Source organism: Cupressus sempervirens, chromosome 8 (assembly GCF_028749045.1).
Source record: "Cupressus sempervirens isolate cs-2001-9-10 chromosome 8, ASM2874904v1, whole genome shotgun sequence".
Classification (NCBI taxonomy): Eukaryota; Viridiplantae; Streptophyta; class Pinopsida; order Cupressales; family Cupressaceae; genus Cupressus; species Cupressus sempervirens.
Window position 1 is genome coordinate 147726664 of NC_143125.1, and position 12529 is coordinate 147739192.

Genomic DNA, 12529 nt, shown 5'->3' on the forward strand with positions numbered 1-12529 from the left:
GTTTGCATCACTTGCCTTTTCCACTATGTTGGTCAATTGTTCAAGAATTGGCTTGGTTTCATCTAGAGGAGATAGATTGAATGCATCTAAGAGGATGTCTTTTATATCAAGCAAGGCTTGTTTCTACCTATGCTCCCTTCTGAGCAATTCTTGATGTTTCTTTCTAGACAGGGCTTCTTGAAGTATACCCATCTGCTTAATTGTTATTGTGGCATAATCATATTTTGCAAAATAATTTCTTCATTAGGCTTATATCTCCATCTATTATTACCTCTTCTGCCTTTGATGAACTTGGATCAATACTAAGAATTGCAAAGGTGTTGCATCTGTGCTCGACCCTTGAAGAGTGTGACTAGAAGGAGTTCCAGATACTAGTAGTATTGTCAATGCTTGAATTTCTTCTTGCTTCTTTAGCTTGGGTGTCAACTTAATCTCTTCATGCTTGTCCATTTTTGCCTCATTGCTTTGAATTGCACCTTGAAGTTGTGTTGGAGGTACAAATGAATCTATCTAACCTATTTCATTGTGTGTCTCTAGTTACTAAATTTTTGCACATGTGTAAAAATTTAAGCATGCATGCAATGAAAGTATAGAAGTGTTTTTCATTTCATTTAAGCAATAGAAATTTCCTTGTATTTATTTATTTTCAAATATACATTGACGTTTTCAAATAATGAAATGAAGTGATATGTTGAACGAAAAAAGATCTCACACAAGCCATGAGTATAGCTCACTATACTAAGTTTCTTTCATAAAGAAATACACAAATAGACATATATATGAATAAAAGAAATAAAGAGTAGAGATAACCAGTCATTGCTTGTTACTTTGACTGGTTATGCACTCTTTCCCCAGCTCAACAGAGTCCAGCTCTGAGCTTCGTGATCTCAAGTAGCTGCAAAAATATGAAAACAACTGATGTTAGATTCTGAAGGATCTAAGAAATGACTGCCTATCTCTACAAAATATACTCTATCTTTGGATGCATTTTATTACGAAAGAATGCAAACTGAAAAGAAATAAATAAAAGTCATTGTGAGTGTCACAAGCCTGTGCTCAAACCTCACAAAATAAGATGTTACAAGATTACATCAAATCTAGACTCATAATATACTTTGGGTTATTGACACTAGAAAGAGTAAGCTTATTTAAAGATGGCTCTGTTGTTGTAGAGGTGGGAAGAGTTTAGTTTGAAACAGTGAACATCAAGCTAAGGTAAAGCATATGACAACATATGTTCTTAGTCAATTATGGCCAGGTTTAAGTGAAGAGTAATCCAGATGGTTTCTTGTGGATGGATCAAAATTTTTAGGCTCAAGTCCAATCAGTGGACCCTTCTACGCAAACTTATTGAGTATAGGATTCAAGTGCATCATAGTATCTCAATTATGGTGCTGGAGCAAGTGAGTTTGGGATTGATCTTCTTTCTGGAGTAACTAGAATTCTTTAGATAGATATTATCTACACCTGTGGAAAAGGCTTGAATTCTGTTGTGGGTCAGATTAAAGGTTCTTTTATGTAGGGTGTGTGGTTATATATGACAGAGGGATATCATGGTGATAAGAAGGGAGATCTTGTATTTAATGGAACATGAACATACACAATTCCTACAATTGACATCATACTTCAAAAGTTCAACGTTGAGATATTGAATAACCTTTTAAATCAAAAAATGTATTCTCTCTTCAAAAGCCTCTGGGGAACCATTTTTGCTTTTAGTAGTATTTATTCATTGTGCTTGGCTCAAGAAATGAAAAGAAACAATAAAAACTATAGAACTATATATGAAGGAACATAGATATAAAAAATGCTAATCAGCAATAGGCATTTAAAGACAACATGGAAAGTTGCTCAAGATCAGAAGCTATTGTAAATACCATGAAAATATTTTTGTTTTCTGGTCTAAAGAGAAAATTGGAAAAGTATTTGAGTCAGCATAAAAGGGGAATAATGCTAACAACCTATAAAATGATGCGGCCTCACACTGGAGTGAGTTTTGAGAAAGCCTAGAAAACGTAACAACAAACCCAGTTCATTTTTTAAAAATACTCGGTTACAGTAGGGAGCTTCTTAGTCACGGCATGGAAAGGAAAAAGGAAAAAGTATTTTATTATGTCATTTTCAGATCTTCTCAAAATCTCTGCACAAAACTTTCTCACAACACATATCAAGGGTTCATAATAATATATGGTGGTTTCGAAATGGCTGTAAGAAAACAAATTCCCTTCATGGCTAATAGAAAAATCAGAAACCGCGAAAGTATTTTCAAGAAAATGTTTAAAAGTTACCTTTCATGATAATTTTTGGTGGTTCCAAAGTGATGTCATCATCGAAGATCACCATATGACACAGTGAATCCTTTTGATAACATAATGCAAGAAAAATGTAGGAAGCAACAGAGAAGTATGGCGGCCACAGAATCAAACCCTCACTCCTCCTTTCCATTTCAAAAGCTCTAGAATGAGAAAGCAATATAACTTAGGTTTTCTTTAACATGTTATGCCCTTTTCCTTTTTAAAAAGTCATTTGAAGTCTGCGGCCAATGAGATTTTACCTCATTTTGGCATTTAAAGTGAAGGGTGTAAATATGTTATTTTTTTAATAAAAAAAACTTTGTAATTTAAAAAAAAATTTGCATAGGTTTTAAAGATGAATTATTAAAGTGAGCAATCATTTTTAATGATTTTGTTATGCAGAATAAATGATTTTTTTTTTTTTTTGCAATAAATCCAATATTGTAAAAAATTAATATTTAATGATGAATTATAAATCATTGAATATTAATTTTAATTTTTACAAATGCAAAAAGAAAAGATGAGTCTTTAGGTTCTCCATATTATGGTCTTTAAATTTAAAAGCAATTAAGAAACATATGGAGAAAATATAGGGGGTCAGATTTGACTTTGCCAAGTTAGTTTGTGGGTCTTTATGACTTGTTGGAGCATTTTTAGGGAGGTTTTGATGAGTCATGGGGGAAGTTATGAGTTAGTGGAGTCAAATAAGTTATGAAATTTTATTTTTGGAAGTTTCTAAGCCCTCATTTCTAGGCTTTATTTCTGCATTCGACCCAAGGAGCTGGGTTTGTACTTAATGAGTTTTTTTTAACTCATTTGAGAGAGAGTTCTGATTTTAGGATAGACTTTGGAGACGTCTTTTTGAGTCCTAAGATTTGTTACAGGGTTTATAATTCAACATTTTGAAGAAATAATACCAGTGACAACAGTGTGATCATGCTTTATGGAGTTAATCATTAAGCCCTTTTTCTTTCTACAAATTCTGTGTGCATCTTTGAATGATTTGATAAGTTAACTTGTGAATGTTTTCCTTATTCCTTTTTTTCTATCTCATTCCAGCACCTTTTTGTAGAAACGTAAGTTTGCTTGCAGGTTATGATATGTGTTTATAGGTGAAATTAGTCAAAGTGAGGTAGTAATTTATCCTCCTTTTGTAGTTTCAGTATTAAAACCTTATCATAAATCACTTGTGCAAGCCTTTACAGGAAGATGTGTTTTATCTATATTTCATAGAGCTATATAATCATCTCTCTGTTACATGTGTGTTATGTCTTCCTAGTAACTTCTGGTGTATCACCTCCTTAGTTTAGACTCTACGATTTAAGTTGTTTTTCAGTCACTTCTTACCTTTTCCCTACAAGTTTTTTATTGAGTTTTAGAGTATTTCACTGAAGAATCTAATAGGAGCTGGCCTAGAATCTAGAGGTTTCATTTCATTAGCAAGTCTCACATGGTCAAATGATTCCCACGTTAATTAAGGGTTACTAAACATTACCATTTCAGTAGGGTGCAAATCCTGAAACTTAACATCTCCATCTTATCTTCTCCAATTGTGTCAACCTTAGTTGTTCTATCCTTTATTACAGTCTTTGATATTGGAGTGGCACCTATGTGTGTACTAACACTAGTGATTGAGGAGTAATTATGGGTGGTTCTTGTGTTTTCACCTCCTCCCTTGTAGTTGTAGTAATTGATTTCTAAAGTTCATCTACACTCACTAATACAGGGTTGTCACATAATTTAGCCTATAGTGTAGATTGGTCAAGTATCTTTTTTCAAGACTTCCTCTGTTAAGGGATTGATTTTTTGAATAGTGAGATCAGAAACATCCTTTACTATGATAGTTTTAGTACTTACACTTATTATTTGTGGAGAACTGACATTTGGCATTTGTGTATCTTGTACACTCTATTCTTGTTGTTGCTCTACCTCAACTATTGCCTGATCATCTATGTGCATAGAAGTGTCTCCCTTAGTTGTGCCTTCTTCATTTTCATCATCTCCATCATCTTTAACCTCAATGGGTTCTTGTTTACCTTCTTTCAGTATGGCTAGTCCATATTTGATTTTCCACATCTGTTTGGATTCTTTACAACATCCTCAATGTTGTTCTGTAGTATGCTAAATGCCTTATATTTAGGAACAAATCTAATTGCATATTTCTTTATGGCTTTAGCTATCTGTGCCTTACTAAGTTCAAGCATAATTTGATCAAGGGATGTCTCCCTAATTTGTTTTTCTAAGTTCAACCAATAATGTCATTTTTGCTCTTGGTAATCTCTAGAGGGGCTTTCTTAAAATTGGCTATCATGGCATATATTGCCTCCTCCACTTTATTCTTTTCAACTTTTCCAAGGGTCTCAAAGTCAATGTGAGAAAAACCTAATAAATCTACATTATTTCTAACATTTTCACATAAGTTGTCTAGATCTAATGATGGATTATGACTCACCACTTGGAATTGGTTGTTGTCATGAAATTTAGTTCTTTCCTCATTAGTTTCAGCCTGAGCAATATATTTTCTCCTTGGTCTTTTCTATGCTCCACCTTCCTGCTCTATATGCTTGGCTTTCTCTTTAGCCTTTTGTGAAATGACATGTGTGTTGGCCCTTGTGGTAGGTTTGGGCTAGCTTGGTTTAGCAATCTTCTTAGTCCTTGTTGTTTCTTTTTCCTTAGCCTTCCTTTTCTTCTGATCAGTAGGAATAGGTGCTTCCTCGGCTTCTTCTTCCTCAACACCTTTTGCAATCTCTATTTCTTCCTCTTGTTGATCCTCACCTTGGCCTTGTGTTAATGCAAGTGGTGCTTGAATCTAAGTGTCTTCTTCGTCTTCATCCTCTTCCTGCTTTCACCAAATTTTTCTTTTAGTTTCTTTACTAGTTTATCTTTCTTTTGATTACAGATTTAGTCTTCAAATTCATAGAAATTTTTGATTTTACCAACTCAAAAATACCAAAAGCTTTGACATCTTTTTCTACTTCTTCTACAAGTAATGCTATTATTGTTGCAGAGGCCTCATCAACATTAAATTCATAACCCAATGGCCTTAGCCATCTTACTCTAGGAATAAATGCTTGAACAAATGTGTGATCAACATCAACTAGGAAACAAACATCATCATAATATCTTTCAACTAATGATACTAGAATTCTCAATCTCTTCTTCATGGATTGTTTGAAATCTTCAAAGCAACTAGTCATTACTAACTCAAAATTTTCTCCTAATTGTTCAATGAACTCTCCTATTTGAACTACAACAAACTTGTTTGTCTTCCATGCAATAGTACCAAATGTACGAAATGTGTTTTGAACATAAAAGAAGATACATATCAAAATAGATCCGTATTTACAATGAGCACTCTTTGTTTTCCTTAGTGCTCCTAGGTTTTCAATTAATTATTGTAGTTGCAGCTTGACAAGATCATATGTATGATCCTTCTTCACAATTTTGTATCCCATATCTACTGTAATGCAGGGTACACTGTTTAATCTACTTGATTGATAAAATTTATGAGCAATTAACCTTATAGAAAAATCTATTAGAGGATCTGTGATAGTGTTTATGGTCATTCCTCTCTTGTTCCACATGGCTCCCGTATTCTTTTCAATGACTTCTTTGGACTCACTCCTCATAGTCTTTGGCCAATCTAGGGTTAGATACCTTGTTACCCTATGGATTGTTCTTTTTGTGATTTTGGTTGGCCTGTTATCTAACCATATTGAACTATCATGAATTCTACTCAAAAAAATTCTAATCCATTTAGTTTTGAAAACATTAGAGAAATCTAGGGCACAAGTTAACCCTTTCTTTTCTACAATCTTGAATTCTTCCGTTAAGACACCACTTTCACATAGTTTTCCATACAATTCTCTTATTTCTATGTCACCAATATTACCAATCTTACAGTTGTAACACTTTCTGATGTCTTGAATCATTAGAACTTTTGGTGGTATCATAGATAGCAAACTAAGGAATCTTGTTTATATGTAATGTCTAGAATGGCTTTGAAAATAGGTTATTTCACGTTGTTGCTAACCAACTGAACATTTAAAACTTCTTTACCCTCTCCTCCTTTTGAACTAGATGTCATTTTAAAAATCTAGGGTTCACAAAATTTGAAATGCTGTAGCTTGGCACATGATAAATACCTTGCAAAATTTGATGAAATGATGTTGAGTAGCTATTAAAATATCTTGTGAATGGTTTAGATGAAATTTCTAGATTGCCTCTATCTCTTTTTGCTTTCTCTCAATTTTGAATGAAGTTCAATGAGCAAAAATTGATCAAATACCCCTTTAAAATGTTGCAATTAATGTGAAGTGCTTACATAGCTATAAGCTCGACATCCACATGTTTCTTCATTCATTTAGAAACCATTACAAGCTCGACATCAAATAGCTAGATTGTTAGTTCATCATCCACTAGAATTTCACTCAACAATCATGGGAAACTTTTCATGCTCAGTAGTAACATGAAAATTTGACAAAACTTAAAGATTTTTTTAAATTCTTGATAACACCTTGCATCTTTATTCATGCTTATGTAATCATTTCAAAACTAAATCCTTTAGAAATGATGTATGATATAACTTTTGAATATCAGTCCCACACACCTCTTGATTTCTTAGTTTGATGAGGTGTGATCACCTGACCCATTGGGTGAAGTGATCCCTTCTCTACTTGATGTGCTGCAATCCTCCTTTCTCTTCCATGTCTTGTTCATCTCATCTATGACATTTTCAATATCTACCTTGCCTTTGCCTTTATTGAATTCATAACTTGGTGCCTTTGACCTTGTTGGACAATATCGACTAATGTTACCAATCTTCAAATAGCTAGAACATGTGGTTTAACTTAACCACCTCTTGTAGTCACTCCTGAAGTGTGTTCTAATACAATTCTCAGGAACATATCCATACTCTTGATAGTAGTGACAACTATACCTTGTATTATAGTCCTAATTATAAAAATTTTTATTGTTCTTTACCTTTGTATGCTTGTTTGATGACCATATTGAGTTGGATTTGCACTCACAAGCTCGATGTCCATACTTCTAACAATTATAACAATATCCTTCAAATCTTTGAGTGTGCATGGTCTTGGTTCTACATTCATGTGCCTGATGAACTTGATTGTTGTACTTATGGTAATGAACCATGCTCTTCTACATAACATTTTGATTTATAGTCTTGCTCCTACACACATTAGCAATATCTCCTTTCTTACCACAATTATGACAAGTAGGTTTGGAATTCTTACCTTTGTCACTCCTTTCTTTAGCATTGTTGGATGATTCTCCTTCCTCAATACTTGTGTATCCCAGTCTAGATGTATCTTTATTAGATTTAGGGGATCTCATTAGTTGTTCAAAGTACTTGATGGCTTCATTAGGTTTATTGAAACTTTTAGCAAACTCCTTATCTCTTTTTAGGTCATTGCTCAACTGTTCATTCTATAACTTCAGTGTTGTTATCTCAATCTCCTTGACATTCAATTCATAATTGGCATTTATCATTTGACCCAAAGTATCCAATTGCATGTTAGCAATCCTAATTACCTTTGATGATTTTTATTCCAGTCTACTAGTCAAAACTCTTTTGTCATCTTCAATCATGGCTTTGTCTTCCATAGCTTTCTTTTTTTGTTTAGTCACCTCACATATTAATATGGCTTGAGATTCTTGTTATTTCTTGAGATTTCTAATTTCTTTAGCTTGGATTTTGTTCTTTTCCATTAGATGCACAATTACTACATCAAATTCATTAGAGTTTCTATTTTTAAATCCCTTAGTAGTGTATATCTCTTTGTATTGTGTGTCATTCTCTTGAATAGAAATTTCCTTCCTTCCCTTTAATTTTTTTAAAAGTCTTCTATTGCTTCATTCAAATGATGTAGACTAAGATGTATTTCAATCTCCTAGTTCTCAATAATCTTTCCCAACTTGTAGACTTCCATTTTTGAGATCTTTCCTCAAAGCTACAAAGCTTCTCTTTCAGAGAACAAGGCTTTGATACCAATTTTTGGAATTACAATGGGAAATGTAAACTTTAGGTGGGGGGGGGGTTATGAATTAGTACTTCAAACTTTAACCCATAAAATACTCACCACACATCCATCTCACATATTCAATAAGTAGACTAAAATACAATGTAAAGCATATACATATAAAGTATGTAAACAAGTAAGCATTCATAGATATATGATACAAGATATGATTACCCAGAAACTCTCCAATGAGAAGGTAAAATTGGGGTGGGCATGACACCCACAAATCTTCACTACTACAGTAATAAAGTGTATCCAATGAAAGTTACAATGTTTGATCATGAACCATGATCTACCCTGTGAAAGGTATGCCTTGTTAAAAGCTTACGATATTAGGTCTTACCCTATTAAAGGATTTCAACACCCTATTAGAAGTGTGCCTTGTTAAAGGACTTCAACTCACAATTAAGTAAGCACCATGTTAGAGGATTTCAATGCAGCTTGTTAGGACTACTTTGTTAAGAGATTTAACTGATTCACCTGTTAGAATGTCTCAGCATTGATCCTGTGATTAGCACTCTACTACTTGATGTCAGATCACCTCTATCATGCTCTGTACTTAATCCTTCTTGATCAAATGTCTGTCTACTATTTACTATTTCATTCCTTTGTTCCCCTTTAATTGATTTTGTAATGCGATTTCAATTCACAACTCCTTAGACACCATGAATACTCTATTTGTGCATGCAAACTTCTCTCTTTGCTTTTTCCAAACACATTAGAAAGTTTAGGGTTTGTCCTCCTTAAGAAGACTTAGGGTTAGGTATGAATCAATGGATGTGATTCATCAATTTTTCCATTTAAACCTTCCCTTGACTTGATTGGATGCATGTAATGCATAGGGATTCCAACTTAAGATTCATCCTTATCATCAAAATATCGTAATTCAATATGTAAGTCAGCTCAAAAATGGTTTACAGAGTACTTTGTACCAATACAAACAACTATAACAAAATTATATTACTTAGCATCTAAAGTCCCTAGTGCTTGGCACATACTGACTTCAATACTGCCACTTGGCATAAACTGTTTGCTCAACTCCTAAATCACTTGGAATACACTATTTTCTCAGCACTTGAGTGAGTCGACACTCACTGTTAACTCGGCATGGTCTCACTTATACATGTTTTGCATAGAAAATATTACTTGTTCGACATGAACTAAGTAAATGACTTAAGTGTATAGACACTCAATTGTCAAAACCAATCTAAGATCAACAGATACACTACAAAATGTCTTATACAAAATTTGAATATTCTTCATTACTCCTATATTATTTACAAGGTTATAAAGTTCAACTTTCCTTATAGCAATTTCTGTTGATACTTTCTCCAAAATATGCTTCTCAAATTTCTTTTCAAACTAATATGATAATTTCTCATTGGCATTCATATCATCACTATTGATCTTGTCTAAAAAATGCACTAATTTGTCTATAATTGGGGCTTTCCCTCTACATCTTTAACATCATATGCATCAACAAAAATGTCTTTAATCTCTTCCAGGTACCTATCTCTATTGATGTTCCCTTCTCAATTTCTCCTGTCTAGATTTCTTGGCCACAAGATCTTGTAAATTTTGCATTTGATCATATGTAAAGTTATCATTGTCATAGTTAGGGATCACTATAAATTTTTCTAATGATACAGGCTTTTTAGGTGATGTTCCCTTCTTCAACATTTTCTTCTTTGGTGTGATGTTGTTTAACAGTGCTAGCTAAAATGAGTGTGATGAAACATCAACACTTGGTCTCTACACCTCTTGTATTCCACTAGCTTCAATACTTGCTAAAGTTGACTACTTATAAGTTAAAATCACATACTATTTAGATGTGCTACTTATCTCAGCTTTAGATTGTATAGAAGGTTCTACACTCGGTCTTATCTATGTTTCATTCTTCTCTTGACCTTGTTCCTCGATCACTGCATCACTTGGTGTCTCTATCTCCTTAATTCCCTCTATAAGAAGTCCTAAGATTGGTGCTTGTGTTTCTGATGGGGACACAACCCAAGCACATAATGGACACAATAGGAAAGAGAAAAATTTATTAACTGTGAAAATATGCTAGTACACTTAGTGCAGAGAAATAAACTGCAAAACATGCCCTATGGGCTTACAATAGTATAAATTTGGAGATAATTTCTCCTTTCAGTACCTCCTCTCAAACTCCACTTCGAACTACCATTTACAATGCTAGAAATGTTCTTAAATAGATCTCGAAGGGTTAAGGATTAGGAATACATTCTAGAAGTGCTCGTTGGCACCCACTGCCCAAATAGAAGGCTCTCAAAGCCGCATTAGAAGTTGGCACAAAATTAGAAGATTCCAAAGATGGTAGCCAAACTTTCGAAAGGCATAACTTTTGAACTGTAGCTCCGATTGACGAATTGTTTACATTTTCGAAAAGCTCTTGAAATGCTCTATATCCCTACAGACCAGCTTCACTCTTCCCCCATTTTTTGGTCCTATTGAAGGTCATTTAATGCTCCTAACTTGACTTTGAAGCATTCTTAGGAGGTCTCCAAAAACTAAAAAATTGCGATAACTTTCAAACTGTGGGGCCTTTTGACCTAATTCTTTTTCTAGAATATTCTAAATTAAAATTACAACCATTCAACCAATTTACACCTTCTAGTTCACCAAAATGATGGCTCAATTACATACTCCTATTTTTCTAACATTTACACGTATTCCAAGATGATTAAAAACTCTAACCCAGAACACTGATAGTGGAACTGTGAGAGTTGAGAAATTTATTTGACCCAAATGGGTATCTAGAAATGAAAACACGTGAAATAGAAACTAAATCTAAGTACATTTTTTTGCATGACAAAGGATTGCCCTTATACCTCTGGATGCTCCTGCATCAGACACCCAAGGTAGATTGAAAAGTGACCCTGTCACTTTATGAATGGTAGAGGAAATCCCAAATGGGAAACCTCGGCTACTAATATCCAAGTTGAGTCCTCTATTGGCCATCCTTTCCATTTAACTAGGTACTCTTCATACTTCCTATTTCTAGTACTCCTGCCCACACGACTATCCAAAATTTCTTCTATCTCCTCTTTCTTAGAAGTACGAATTGGACATGGCTCAAGCATCAAACCCTCATCTGCACCATCATCATGATACTCTGTTAAGTTTGCAATGTTGAAAATAGGATAAATGTGAATTCCATCTAGCAACTCCACTTCATATGCATTTCCTGAGTCATGTTTCTTCAAAATTTTACAGGGGCCAAATTTCTTCATTTTTCAGCTTGTTGTAAGTATCGGCTAGAAATCTTTCTTTTCTTAAGTGTACCATGACTAGATCCCCTACTTGGAATTCCTTATGTCTTCTCCTTTGATCATACCTAGCTTTATACTATTGGTTCATCTTGGTAATGTGTGCCTGGACCTCCTCATGTAGATGCTTGATATGTTCAGCAAATTCTTCTGCTTCAACACTTGTCCTCTCCCCTTGCTCTATCTTCCTCAATTCTGGTGCAGTCCTTGGGCTACTTCCATATATAATTTGGAATGGTAACTTACCTATACTCCTATTTATTGAGTTATTGTAAGAAAATTCTTCTTGTGATAGAATCAAATCTCATCCCTTGGTCTTATCCCCAACTAAACATCTCAACAAATTGCCCAAACTTCTATTTACCACTTCAGTCAGTCCGTCAGTTTGTGGGTGATGTATAGAACTAAACTTCAAGTCTGTTCTCAACTTCTTCCACAATGTTCTTTAGAAATACCACACAAATTTAGTATCTCTATTAGAAATTATACTCCTTGGGAGACCATGTAGTCTTACCACCTCTTTGAAAAACAAGTCTGCAATATGGATAACATCATGAGTTTTGTGGCATGGAATGAAATGTGCCATTTTGGAGAACCTATTAACCACCACAAATACTAAGTCATTACCCCTTTGTGTCCTTGGCAATCCAAGAACAAAATCCATACTTATGTCCTCCCATGTCTTTGATGGAATAGGAAATGGCTGATATAGTCTAGTATTGTGACTAAATCCCTTGGCCACTTGACAAACTTGGCAACTCTATACAAAGTTCTTCACATCATGTGACATTTGAGGCCAAAAATAATGTTCTTTGAGAATGTAAATGGTATTATCTTGACCAAAATGTCCTGCCATCCCTCCACTGTGTTTCTCCTTAATCAAATTTTCCCTCATGGAACTCCTTGG

At 34.1% G+C, this 12529-nt stretch overlaps 1 long non-coding RNA gene across 1 annotated transcript; it reads right to left on the reverse strand.

Annotated features, from left to right (window-relative positions):
• Window positions 1-598: 598 nt before the first annotated feature.
• On the reverse strand, window positions 599-2483 carry LOC149541976 (uncharacterized). The gene is made up of 2 exons (XR_016355169.1): window positions 2289-2483; window positions 599-895 (listed from the first exon to the last, which is right to left on the reverse strand). It is a non-coding gene; the product is annotated as an uncharacterized LOC149541976 (long non-coding RNA).
• Between the last annotated feature and the right edge of the window lie 10046 nt (window positions 2484-12529).